General features: G+C 35.8%; 1 long non-coding RNA gene across 1 annotated transcript in view; it reads left to right on the top strand.

The window, feature by feature from the left end:
- LOC138711562 (uncharacterized) overlaps positions 1–9242 on the top strand; it is a 394119-nt gene extending 384877 nt beyond the window's left edge. The window contains exon 3 of the long non-coding RNA XR_011335383.1: positions 8939–9242. This is a non-coding gene — a long non-coding RNA (uncharacterized lncRNA). The remainder of the gene's footprint in view (positions 1–8938) is intronic.
- The last annotated feature ends 5108 nt before the right edge of the window (positions 9243–14350 follow it).

Genomic DNA, 14350 nt, shown 5'->3' with positions numbered 1-14350 from the left:
AAGGTGGTAGGCTAATATGGAACGGGGTTGTAAAATGGGACACGGATGTTTTTCTGAAATTAGTGGCGCTATCTGTTACGTACAGTGACATATTTTCCTCCTCGAGTAGTCTTTGTCTGCAACGAGATACAGTAAGTACATCCAGTGAGAGTTTTGCATGAGAGGGGGGCCATGTTCATTACGCCAGTGTTAAAAGTTTTTGCAGAGGGTGCTTTTCTCGGCTGTTACGCAGTAACAAATTAATGTAGAGGAATTCTCTTTCTGCGTAAAAAAGTAGGATCTATAGATTTGTAGTGTCCAACATCATGGAAATCAAATGCCATTGTAAATTAAATTTATTCAAGATTTTATGCTATGGTATGAGTGGTGGTATTATGGGACAGAGTTGTCCCATATTGCAACATTACTATTAGTGTGAGGAAAATAGATGTTCAGGACAAAACTATGTAGAGTCTTAGAACCTTCTAATTTGTGTGTAAGGTATTGATAAACTTTCATGAAAGGTGTCGAGGACAAAACTATGGCCTTCACTCATGGAAAACGAAGAAATTCATATTTTTGACATAACTATCAATACATGGACTTTCATAATATGAGCTCTGTGTATAATGTATTACCAGTGTTCATGTCTTAAGCATTGTATGTGATTCCAAGCTTAAAATTTAGAATTTACGCAGGCAGTTTGTATCATATTGCAACTTTATTTTCCTGAAGTCCAATTATGCGGCATGAGAACATTCTAAAACATAACACCTGACTCCTTGACATAATCATGTTATGATTTTTCTATAAGGGATCAATTAAAATCTGATTTTTAACTTCGTTGATTTCAAATTAGAGACTGTGGAAAAATATTGTCCCATATTATTACCTTCTCCTCTAATAATAATAATAATAATAATAATAATAATAATAATAATAATAATAATAATAATAATCCCAAAATGTCAAGAAGAAGCTCTTATGTGCCATTCTTTTCGCTCAGTAGCAGATATGATTAATAAATCTTAGAGAACGTCCACAATGAGTATTCTCTATCTTTATCAACAATTCATTTTCATAAATGTTTGTACTATTAATTAGCAAAATAATGCGTTTATGAAATGTTCTGCCATGTGAATGAAACATTATAAAACTTTTGCGACGTTCATCAACTTTTCGAACAAAGAAATTCTCATTTGTATCGAGAACTATCGATCATTGTTGTTATCGATTAGTATCTAGTCCAGCAGATCTAGTCGGGAAATTTTCAGAAGCTCATTTAACAGGAAAATTATACTTATCATTTTATCATAATATAATGGAGCAATCTGCAAACTGCAGAACCGCTCCTCCCTACAAGCTATTCCATAGGAAATCGATCAGTAAAAAACCTCGCATTTTTTATACTCTAATTTTTTCCCCTATTTATACAACGTGCTGAGGAGAGTACATTTTCAAAAATATACTATCGAAAGTCAAACGGTTTTCGTATTGTTGAGCGACAAATTTAGCGTATTTTATAAAAACAAGCCTCTTTCAGCGCTCAGAACTCTGGAACCATTTACTGCAGAACATTGAACTGGAGCTCATTTTGAAGCTGACATTTGGTAGGTTATGTTAAGAAGTAATCCTTATTTTTACTGTATACAGAGAGACAGATAATCTGATTTTACTTACTTTTAGGCTTTTTGCCAATTTGTAAAAATGAAAAAAAATATTGAGAAAAACCTTGCATTATTAAGAGGGATTCGGCATTGTTTGCTTAGTGGCTCGGCAATAAGATTCGAGGGTATTAAATAAATTATTTTCACACGCCTAGGCTTGAACGGCGCAGTACCGCACGCATTGGCCGAGAGCTGAAGATAAGCGAGCGTGAGCGTCATTTTACTCCTCTGTTTATGAAAATTTGTGATAAAGGCAGCCCAGCTATGCGCTACTGGACGAAACATCACGTGTTTGTCTCCTGGCCTTGCTTGTCTCGGCTAGCTCCCGTCTCACAATCAGCTGGTTACTTCACGCGCGTACTATTTATTTTCTTTATTTGATATTTTCAATACTTTCTTATCAACGGTGCACCAGTAAAAAATGTGTTTATTTCTACTTTCAATGGGGAATCTAACCATATATTTTAAAAATATTTTTTCGTGGTCAAAGGCGTCTTAATGAAGAAAAATCTAAATTTCTCCATTTCCATAAAAAGTAAGAAAATCTGTTTATATGTCAATATAAACTTTAATTTCTCAACATCAAAATAAACCATGATTTTGATCATTGAGTGAAAGGGTTTCGGAGCCACAACAGTTTAAAGTTGCTAATTTTATGAAAATACGATAAATTTAAATATTTTTAATTTAAACACTATGAAGTTCTGATGCCTCAAACTTTGCACAAAGCATTGTATCACAGTTGTCAACGGACAGAAAAAAGTTTCATTGTATTTAAAAATTGCAAGGTCAATTTTTTTCTATATTTCGGCAGATTTTAGATGGAATAGCCTCTACACTGAGGATTATTTTCACAACTAACGCATCAAAAAATGCATCAGAATTCTCTTCAGCGGCTTCTTACCTAATCGGCTTCAATTATGAAGTTATGTAACATCGGTAGAATTAGTGATAGCGAGATAGTGTTTTGTGTTTTTAAGGAGATGAGTTCGAGGTTCGGGCATGATACTACTTGATATTTCTCTCACAGTTTGGGAAAACTTGGGAGAAGATGCAAGCAAGGGATCAGTTCAAGCTGAGTTGGAATTCACGCAGTTTCGGAGGCCAAGTCCCACTCGTTAACCCCTAAAGTACTCCAATTCAGTAATATACCCACTGAACTGTTTGCAGGGAGGTCCATATGTGGAGGTGTTGTGGTACTGTCTGACATTCAGGCGCAATCTGTGTAGCTTGCCTGGAAACATGCATTTGTGCTTCCACTACACTAAGATATGCGGTTGGATAGCGTCAAGGATCTACACCATGTCCATAATCCTCGTCGGTAAGCAGTCATTTCTTTAAGTTCGTTATTTAACGACGCTGTATCAACTACTCGGTTATTTGGCGTCGATGGAACTGGTTATAGCGAGATGGTATTTGGCGAGTTGAGGTCGAGAATTCTCCATAGATGAGAGAATCAAAATGTACAGTACATAAGTAATCATTTTTATGGTTAACATGTTATAGTATTGTTCTTATTAAGATGGTCATTAGCAGAGGCAGCTCGTCCATAAGAGCTGCGGAGCTGCAGCATTCCCTGCTTTGACAGGAAAATAAAAATAATATTCATTTTAATTTTTAGAAAAATTGTTACAGCTTTTATTGGTAAATTGCTTTATATTTCATCTGGCCGGGAATATGTACTATTATCTTATGCATAATCTTTTTGCCCGTCGCCTGTATTGGAATTGACACAGCATTCAAAGTCGTCCTGGGATCTGCAGGGTGGTCAGCTCATAGAGAGTGTGTCTTGCATGGTCAGAGGGTAGAGAGGTGAAGGGAAGCAGAGGGAAACTGCCGCTGTTTAAAACCCATATCTCGCTGCAGTGGCTAGCAGAGCCAGGCCACAAGGGATCTTTCCTCTCCTCCCACACCGCTATTGTAATGCTGTGTCAAATGGATTCTCCATTCCCTTGAAACTTAATGACAAAATTTTTATTTTCTTTTCACATACTTATTGTTGTAGAATCTTATCGAGTTAATATAACGAAATTAATATTCTCTTTTGCCTTATTATTACGTATATATCCAGCCTCCAGCAGAACTTAATATTTGCCTTAACTCAAAATGATTGCACGAGTAGAATCCTTTTGATATAGCACGTAAAATACGAAAGAGACTTCTTTTGCAGTTTTAGAAAATTGTTGACCATCAGTATATCTGAGTGTTGCTTTGGTGTGACGTCTTAATACCGTAACTTAACCAGTGCAAATTTGCAAGCATGAGTGTGTGTGAATTACAGAATATTAATTTTATTTTTCTCAACTTTCCCTTGCGGAGAATATTGATGTAATTAAGTGAAATTAAAGAGTCGTCCGTTACCCGACATAAATCTTACTTAAGCTTCATCCAGCCGAAATAGTGCATATATGTAAGGAAGTATAACAATGAAATTTACGCTAAGCATTTGTGGTTACGTGGATGTGGACAAAAAAAAAATCTGTATTTTGTTTTCCTTGCCTCCTCTTCGGTGGTGATGCTGCATGGACTAGGAGTGGTGTGACAGATTTAGGACATTTGCCCCTAAAAAGCAAAATGCACGAATCTTCGCAGTCTCACCTGAAAAGTGTTGTTTCATTGGCTATGTTACGCAACTCATACTGCTGTGCAATTAAGTGAAACGAACAGAACAAACATTCTCAAACATAATCAAGAAGTGAGAAAAAATCGAGAAATTATTTTTAAAAAATATTGATTGTATCAAATTTTGTGGCCAATATGAACTTCCCCTCAGGGGACATGATGAAAAAACGATTCGAAGAACCCTGATGTGTTTCGTGGGTTGCTACAGTTCGTGAGTAATCTAAACGAGCCTCTCAAAAATCATTTGGAAAATGCCACTGTTTAAGGTTATTCTAAGACAATTCAGAATGAACTGGTAGATTGTAAGTTGAATGTCTTCCGATGTGAAATTCAGACTGAAATCGATGGAATTAGTTTTTCTTAGGGATTAGCAAATGGTCCCACAGACATCTCCCAACTAAGTCAGGAAGTTTTGGTTTTTCGATATGTAGTGCATTTATTTTTGTCCTATACTTATTAGTAATGGTATCAAGAAGTGAAATTTGTATGTACCGAAATCTACTGCAGCTCTCCCAATCCACAAGTTCACGAGTCGCCACTGGTCATTAGTTTGTTTTAAAATGGATAATAATTATTTTATTGGCATGGCACGGGACAGAGCAACTTAAAGATTAAGTCGTTAGTAAAGAAGTACTTGTTGGCAGTTAGAGTAATAGCTTCAAAGATAATGTACGGAATTATTCTAAAGTACGTTCCCAGACTGAAATGGCTATAGGATAAACTAGGGTCTGTTGGACAGTCGGGCATGTTGGATACTCTGTACTTTAACGTGTTACCTCGCCACTTGTGGGCACCACATTCTGCTAGAAGTCAATGACGGAAGTAGTCACGAGTGGGGCTACTTCCGTCATTGACATAATATTAACAACTTAGTTCGATATAGATACAATGACGCTTTTTTTTCCATATGCATTTCGTTGCTATGGTAACTGTGTCGCGTTTGTGTAAAGAATTGTGGATACAAAGAGTAATAATATATTTTTAATGATTTTGCATTTACGAGTTCGTATTGGCCTCGTTCAGTGCTATTACGAATGTAAAAGACAATATTCCAATGCATTGAGATGATTTCGAACGTTGCATGGATTGGGAAATGGTCCCTGGCCCTGTAAAATCATTTCGTAAGTGGTGAACAAATTTGAGGAAACTGGTGCAGGACGACTATTCCTCATTGAACAACACTGTGGTGGTCATATTTAACTTATTTTTGTTTCTTGTTTCTTCTTGTTTTCATGAACTCCAATGTCTTCACGAACGAACTGGTACTTTATTTTTCCAGAATCTAAAAATTTGACAAAATTATGGCCATTTGAAACTGGAAACTTACTTAATAATAAATAATCTTGTACACTGTGACTGGCTTCACCAGAACAAATTAATGCAGCCGCAAAGCGTTCGACTTGGCACGAGATATGTATCAGTATCGTGCATTACAGGCGCTATGTTCGGCTCAAGTTTGTCCAGTACCGTAGAAGAGGGTAAAGTCGATCAAAATTTTGCAATTTTTTTATGATATTGAGGTTATGCAATGGAGCGAAGTTCCTCAGAAAATAGCATTTTGTCGTCATATCCTTCACTTATGAAGGCACTTTACAAGAAGTGAATTACAATCTATCAAGGACTGTTTTTTTTTTTTTTAATTTTAATTGTGATCGAAGTTACCTGCTTAAATGGGGTAAAGTCGATCACCATTGAATTTTCAGTTTAAGATCGATTTTAAAATATTTCGGAGTAAAGTCGATCACTGTTTATGTTTTTAAAAAACAAATTAAGTGTATTACATATATTTTATTTGTTATAAGGGTGTAGAAAACAATAATAATCTACAATATATGCCTATAGGTTTATATAGTATATCTTTTGTTACTGTGATCATACAATTCGATACAATTAGGCCTAGCCTATATGTCTCCACTGTACAAAAGTGACTATGACTGCCATCTTATAAAACATAATAACACATTTTAATACTTCACATACCAACAAAGATTTAAGAATTCAAAATTTACATTGAAATAACACACTTCAATTATAATCTAAAATGCTATTCAACATTGCTTAGGTTTATGTCGGATATTATTTGAAATCTTCCCCTCCTCATGTCACTTTAGAAACTTGTTCCCATAGTCAGGTACAGAGGGGTATACAAAATACGTTCCTTTCGCAGTGCTTCTTTTACGCAAGAAAATCGCCATAATTTCGTCTTTCTCTTTCCCCACTATCCCATCAATATAAGCTATACTATGACACCTTTCTGTTTATAAGTGTTAGTTACAGGTATTTCGGTGACAAAATTTATTCTTCCTGCTGGTCCTATCTGCTTCGAGTAGGTCGATGGCATGATCGACTTAACCCTACAAAGGTACAAGTTTTCTTAAAATAATAAGTTTCAACACTAACATTTACGAACTGCAAAACTATTAATTCAGGATACAATCTCAACAAAAAGTACTCACGTATACTTCCTGTCTCCTTTCACTGCTGACGATAATTTAGAATTTGTAAGACTTTTTTTTTAATTTAAGAGAAAAAGTTGAGAATAACAATTTTCACTTCAACGGTAATTACACAGTGTTCCCATTGTTGGCATGCGCAGGCTTTTTGTTGTCCCTCTCGCTTACATTTGCAATGTCAGGCAATGAGGTCAGTATAACAAAATTTTAACAAGTAACTGAGAGAATATATAATTTTCAATAAAAATCGCAAATGATCGATTATACACCCACTGATTGACTTTACCCACTTCTACGGTATGGGAAGTTCGATATTCGCCGATGTTCGCTCTGCAGAAGGCTTGTCGTGTCCTCCACTCCCACCCTTTCATGTTTTAATCACTTACGGATTTTAGCACATGTCTTGCGATTAGTTTTGTGACATCTTGGTGGCGTCCCTCATGTTCGAACACTGTAGGACAATAACATATAGGCCTACTGTAATTGTTAGAACGAGTATCAAGACAGACCTGTAAAAACGAAAATGTAACAGGTTCTTCCTGATTGAATTAATGTTGATGGAAATAATAATAATAACAATAATAATAATAATAATAATAATAATAATAATATCATCATTATTACATATTAAAGTTCTATCAGTAGTGGCTACATTTTACAAATAAACATTTCAGAAGTGCTATAACTACATCGGAAGTTGATGACCTAAAAATCACAGAAAAATGACCTTAAATTTCTGAAAATATGACACTAAAATTAAAAGAGACCAAGATTTTTAGTGATGATGATGATGATAATAATAATAATAATAATAATAATAATAATAATAATAATAATAATAATAACTCTTTTTTGCTTCAATTGACATCATGGGCGCATACTTGAAACGATCAAGGTCCTCTGGTGAAAAATCTTCATCAAAAGTATTGAAGTCAAAATGTTCACTTTACAGAGCTTTCTCGACTTTACATATTGACTGGTACCCAATGTTCTTTTCCAATACCTTTTTCATTTTCTGTGTAATTTCTTATCCAATTTTTCCTACACGTTTTTGCAAGTTCTTAACTCGCAGTAGTTCATGCACTCTGTGAAGACCAAGGGCCATGCATGTTATGTAATCATTTTTGTGTAAAATGATTTAATTGCCGTGCCCGCTTTCACCATATATCTGGCTGCATCTGCACTTTCTTTAATTTCACACAACTTATAAAATGTATAATCTACTTCCGTCTGTGGAAAATACATTGTCACCAAACTCAGTCACTAACTGTAGCAAAAAACTTTGTCTATTTTATTTAAATTTCGGCATTTGTACGTCTTCACTTGTGAGGTACAATAAAATGCTGACTGGGGGTACTGCGGCTGCGGTATTTGTTCTGTTGCGTTGAATGGGGGAGGTGCACTTAACACACATGATCAGGAGTCAAGGCTGATGCAACCATAAGGAAAATTCCTGCATGACGCAATCAAGTTGCGTAAGCAATCTGCGGCAGGTTCCCGAATATGGACAACTATAACGTAAAAAAGGTCCGTTAAAAGCAAAAAAGGGCAAAAAATGCAACAGAAAGTACTGTATTTCCTTAAAAATGACCAATATACAATAAAAGATCGAAAAATGCAAAATAAAATTAGGCTATATTGGTTCGTGTTGAAATGAAACGAGTTTATATTGCATCCTGAATTGTCTGTGATGTCTAAGAAAAAAGATAATGTTTCATCAACTTCCGAGCCCTATAGTCCCGTCGCTTTAATTTCCGGCAGCCAATTACGTTGTACATAGGTTGGCTACATTTAAACGTGTGCGTCTTGTGATTCGCTGATGAAGATGTTATGCATTTTCTAAGGCTGGATAAATACTTCATATAATCGCCCGCCATTTTGGCTCTTTCGTTGGCGTTCCCAGAAAGCACACGAGGACGTTATTTGCCGCTCAATTATTTGCTGAATTACAGTGCGTTTGATTTATTATCATAGGAGCTACGACATGATAATGTTTAACGGTCTGGCAAATAGATTCCTCGTGTGGTAGCTCTGCAACGAAAGAACAAAAATGGCGAATGATACTACCTACCTAGACTTTATAGAGCCTTCACTTCCTAAGACGTAATCAAAGAGGAGGAGTCACGCCGGGAATAATAGCGTCGCGACTATAGCTATAACATTTTCATACAGTTACAAATGCAAGCGGATGTTTCAAAACCTCCTTCGAATGCTTAGTGTTACAGGAGGCGCTGTTCCAGTTCATGCTGGTCACGGCACACAACATAGTTCTGCAGTTGGGCGTCCAGAACTTCATAGGCTACGTAAAGCTGCTCAAACTGCGGCCTCAAAATGATTCACATACGACAAACGCAAACATTTCTCTGCCACAATAAACAGCCTATATGTGCTACATTTATGTAAACTTTTTCTAATTTCTGTGTAGCCTACCAGTCCATGCTTTGGACGTATTTATGATGTAAAAGATGACTTTGTCAAATCTGCTGCTATTGTAGTGAAAATTTGGAATTAAAAATATGCCATTTTGAATATGAAATTGCATTCGTTTTTATGGAGACAACGACTTCAGCTCCTCACCCATTAGACCAGTGATGTCAATGAGAGAGCAAACGTGTCTCAGAGCACGTAAGGCACACAGGTACAAGTTAACTGCTGAACACAAGGGTTGTACATTACACATTGAGGAATAAGTTGTTCAGTAAGTTTCAGGATGACTGGACTCTTGACTTCTTATGTAAGTAAAAGATGAGGTGATGCTCTTTGTTTGGTATGTGAAAATTATTTAGTTACAAAGAGAAGCAGTGTTAAACGCCTGAAATTATTAGTCGATCTACAGAATGATGTAGCCTATTCAAATGTTGTTGTTTTTACTGACATTAAACAGTAGTAAATATACAGAGTGATTCAGGACCTCTGCAACAAACTCTGGGGATCGATAGATCTCGCAGTGAGGATCATTTTTCGTAAAACAACCCATGTTCTCTGATGCCTCGTTTAGGAGCAAAGTGACATCGAAACAAAAACAGGTTTTAGTGACATTAACAATTATGAAATTAATTATTTTTCAAGTATCTTTGCTGACAAGTTACAGGTGTTCAAAGTGTCTACCTTCAACCTGATTACACACCATTCATTACACTGTCGTAGCAGTGATTGTCAGCTTGTGTCGAATTTGATTACAGAAGCGAATACTCGCATAGTCGGTTCCTCTCTGGTGTCAATTCGAGTAGTGTATTACTTCACATGTCCCAAAAAGAAAGATTAAGGGCGTAAAGTCGGGTGACCACGCTGGCCACGCAACAGATCCTGCTCTCCCTATCGCTTCCCGTAGATGTTGTTCAGATGTGCTCGTACAACCAGGTTGAAGTGCGTTGGGACGTTATGTTGAATCACATGTACCCTCACATCGTGAAGGGTACATCCTCCATGAGCAGCGAAAGCTGTTCCAAAGAGCATTCCATTCAAACGGGGCAGCAAAATGACAGGATACTTATAACCTGTCCGCAAGGGTACTTGAAGAAATAATAAATAATACATTTCATAATTAATTGCAAAAGTCACTAAAACCTGTCTTTTTTTTTTTTTTTTTGATGTCGCGCAGCTCCTATATGAGGCATCGGAGAACATGGGTTGTTTTTGCGAAAGATGATCCTCATTTCGAGCTCTATCTATCCCCAGAGTTTTTTTGTAGAGGACCTGAATCACCCTGTATAGTCTATATGTAGATGTACTGTAGAATTCTTCCTTACAGCATTGTACTTAAATTTACAGAACCAAATACAAAGGGCATGTTGCTATTAGCGTAGACTCGTTACATGTCAATTGCGAGTTCCAAATCCAAAATTTACTGGATTCGAATTTTTACCAGATATGTTGTGTTTTGCATAGACTACCATTCTGTAAAAAAATAAATAAATAAAATAAAATAAATAGCCTGTCTCAAGTCTGAGTCTAAGCCTGTGTTTTTGAATTATACAAATATTTATTTCAATAGGTCTTCTTATATTGCAAGCCTACTGTATATAGTTCCTTTGCTGTCCTGAAAAAAATTTATTTCACTGGAGTTGGGATGTCTGCCAATCCAGGTGTTTCACTAGGAAGTAGATGTATCCATGTCACAAATCGCCAGTGACATTACTGCTTGGTTACTGCAGAACTTAGTGCGCTGTACTGCCTGTTTACGTGTACAAGAGGTTTCCAGCACTCACCCCACCACCGGGAGCCCACTGGATGATATGCCCGCCATGAGCACATCTGGCCTCCTGTATTATAGAGGGTTCCTACAAAATATCTTACCGGTTTGGAACACATGTAATTTACGTCTATGAATCTGAGGTGCATGAAAATAGCACCAATGAAAAGATAAATTTAAAAAGTTTAGTTGTGTCAACATTGTTTTCCTAGTTGATAACACTGCCTCATAATAGCGCGTCAGTGGCGTAATGTTATGGTCTGCAGGACCTGCAATGCAGGTGGGCCCGGGGTTTTAAGGTGCCCGCAAATACTATGCAAAAAAAAGAGGAAAGTAAAAAAAAAAAATAATTGAAGCCTGCATGGAACTGGTCAGATCATTATTCACGACGGTTTCATAGAATCGGACTATGTTATTGAATCCAGCACAGCTTTAAACAATGCTTGCCCTGTGCCCTTGTTGACAGCCGTGTCGTATGTATTAAATTTTATTCTATATTATTATGTAATGCAAAATGTAATACATCAGCAAATTTGAGTAGGTCTTTATAGGAATTAAGAGCAAGAAATGTCTGCAGATTTAGTAAGAGAATTTGGCAAACTAGGTTTCATGAATTAAAAGAATGTAATTTTAAATATAGGATAAACTGAATAATAAAAAAGAACAAATCAAACTTCCGTACTCCATAAGAATTTAAAGAAAACATTCACAGGGTAATTAAGTAAATAACGTCTGAGTAATTGCAGCAGGCAAACAGAAGTGGGCCTACGAGGTCTGTGTCGAACCAGAGGGAGATTTTCGGTATCAATTTAAGAATGAAAGTAAGAATTAAAATATAATATACCACTGTGTTAAGTGCAGAGTCTGATTTCACTGTGTTGCTTATGGAGCATTCAAAACCTGCTCTACAATGTACTATACAAAAACTCGATGGTATAAATTTATGAAATTTGTTAATTTCCAGCTGAAGTAGTAGGAATTATAGAAGCTGTTGTCCACACCTGTGGAGTAACGGTCAGCGCGTCTGGCCGCGAAACCAGATGGCCCGGGTTCGAATCCCGGTCGGGGAAAGTTACCTGGTTGAGGTTTTCTCCGGGGTTTTCCCTCAACCCAATACGAGCAAATGCTAGGTAACTTTCGGTGCTGGACTCCGGACTCATTTCACCGGCATTATCACCTTCATTTTATTCAGACGCTAAATAACCTAGATGTTGAAACAGCGTCTTAAAATAACCCAATAATATATAGAAGCCGTTTCACCACAGTTGAAGCATGGTCTTGTCATCTCGCGCAGGTTACATGGGCGGCAGCATATGAAGTCTTATGGAGTAGACGCATTTTCGTCTACAGCGCATCCAAGGTCATGCTTAAACTACCTTGGAACAGCTTCTAGCAGCAGTAGTAGGAGCATGCAATCAACTAATTTATCGACGAATTTCATTAACTCCATCATTGACTGCACAGCATTTAATAGCGCTTTCAATTTCTGCGCAGTTGCATTGATGTGAACAATGAATAGACATTTAATAACCCCCTTCTTTCCATGGATATGCAAAAATTTAAGTTTTTTTTTTTAATGATATCTGTGAAGTTCTGTAAATGTATAAAACCAGTAAAAATCACATTCTAGTGGTAATGATGCTCGTATTCCACTAGTTGCATAAACAACTATTACAGCTCATAGCAACAAAATATGTAGACCTACAAAACTGCTGCCAAGCTCACAATACTATCCCCACTTCCTCCGTTAATAATAATAATAATAATAATAATAATAATAATAATAATAATAATAATAATAATAATAATAATATCGCAGACTTCCATCTTTAAAAATAAATGAAAATGTAATTATACTTACTTTAATTCTGAAAAATAACAACACAATGTAAATGTTTAGAGCAATAACTGAAGGAGATGAAGGATGAGATGAAGAAGAAAGAGGAGAAATGAAATATAGGAAGAAACAGGGAAGAGAAGAAAAGAAAGAAAAAAAGACAGGGTGATGAACGGATAGAATGAACTACTTATAAAGAAGTAAAAATGAAAGAAATAGAGAAAAGAGGAAGACATACAGATGGACAACATTTTAAAAAAGAAAAGATAAATGCAATGGAGTAGCAAGAAAAAAATAGAAATAAATAGAAAGGATAAACAATAAAAATAGAAAATGCACAGAATGAAAACAGAAATAAAAGAAAACTAAAAAGAAATACGTGTACAACATACAAAATATGATTATGATGGACTCGTACCTGAAAGCACATCTGTTGGCTTTCCTCCATCATAATTATGCAGGGTTTGCATACAGAATCAATAATTCGTGGCTCGAGTTCTTAACTGTTCTAATTCCACAAAACTCGATTCTGAGAAAACAGTGATTGTAGGTTATGAATTCTATAAAAATGTTTATAGTGAAGTTACAGAAAAATCAAATACACAACAATTTGATATTAGTTACGAAATATTTATTGAGCACTTAAACAAGTATTTTCACTGGTACCGTACATAATGGCTGTATTGTAAACAAATGTATTGGAGATAGAACCTATGACAATATAAAAGTCAAAATCTTTTAACTACTGGTACCAAATGGTGTATATCCAAAACGCTACTAATGTTTATTTTTTAACATGTTTTAAACACATTTTTGTAAAACTGTACATGAACTGTCGCTATAGGGATACATTGACATAAGATCTTTCACTTTTGCAGAAGGAATACTCACGTGACTGGTACGAGGTGAAATACTGGGCAAGGTTAAATTCATATTATTCCCTTCAGAAGATGTCACAAAATGTGTTCTTGTTTGATTTTTCTTTAAAAAGCTTTACATCAACAAATTCACAGTTATAGTTTAACCTATACTTGATTACAAAAATATTTTCTTTATTGTAAACAATACAGTGTTAACTTAACATTAAGGTACCGGTATAGTAGAGAAATTCATGCCTTTCGAAATAGCCATCTTATAGTTAAAAAAGTTTTTCGTCATTATTTAATGTACAATTAGGTGCACTTTGTGAGTCTGAATTGCTTTAAGGTTTCTTATTAATGATATTGGGCACTGCATCAATCTCTTGTACAAGACTATGGCCGGGTTCTGAAAACTTCTGTTCTATGCTGATAATTTTCTTATTGTTACTTAAAAAGTGCAAGAGGGCTGTTGACATGGTACTGTTTCTATTTTGCGGAACACATGAGTCGGACCAAAGTTTAAATTTTATAACCTTGGGATTGTTTACACAGATTTTGTTGAGAACTGAACCCAGAACACTAACAATATCATTCCCGGCTCTCCCAGACTGAGATTCATTCCAAATTGAGCAGTACGTTTTTCTATCCACAAAACAAAAAGCTGTTAAATTATAAGAGTTTAGTTTTGTTTTATAGAAAAAATTTGACACGTTTGCTTATGGTAATGCAAAGGCATTTTC

This window comes from Periplaneta americana, chromosome 13 (assembly GCF_040183065.1).
Source record: "Periplaneta americana isolate PAMFEO1 chromosome 13, P.americana_PAMFEO1_priV1, whole genome shotgun sequence".
NCBI lineage: Eukaryota > Metazoa > Arthropoda > Insecta > Blattodea > Blattidae > Periplaneta > Periplaneta americana.
This window is presented reverse-complemented; position numbering and strand designations above follow the sequence as displayed.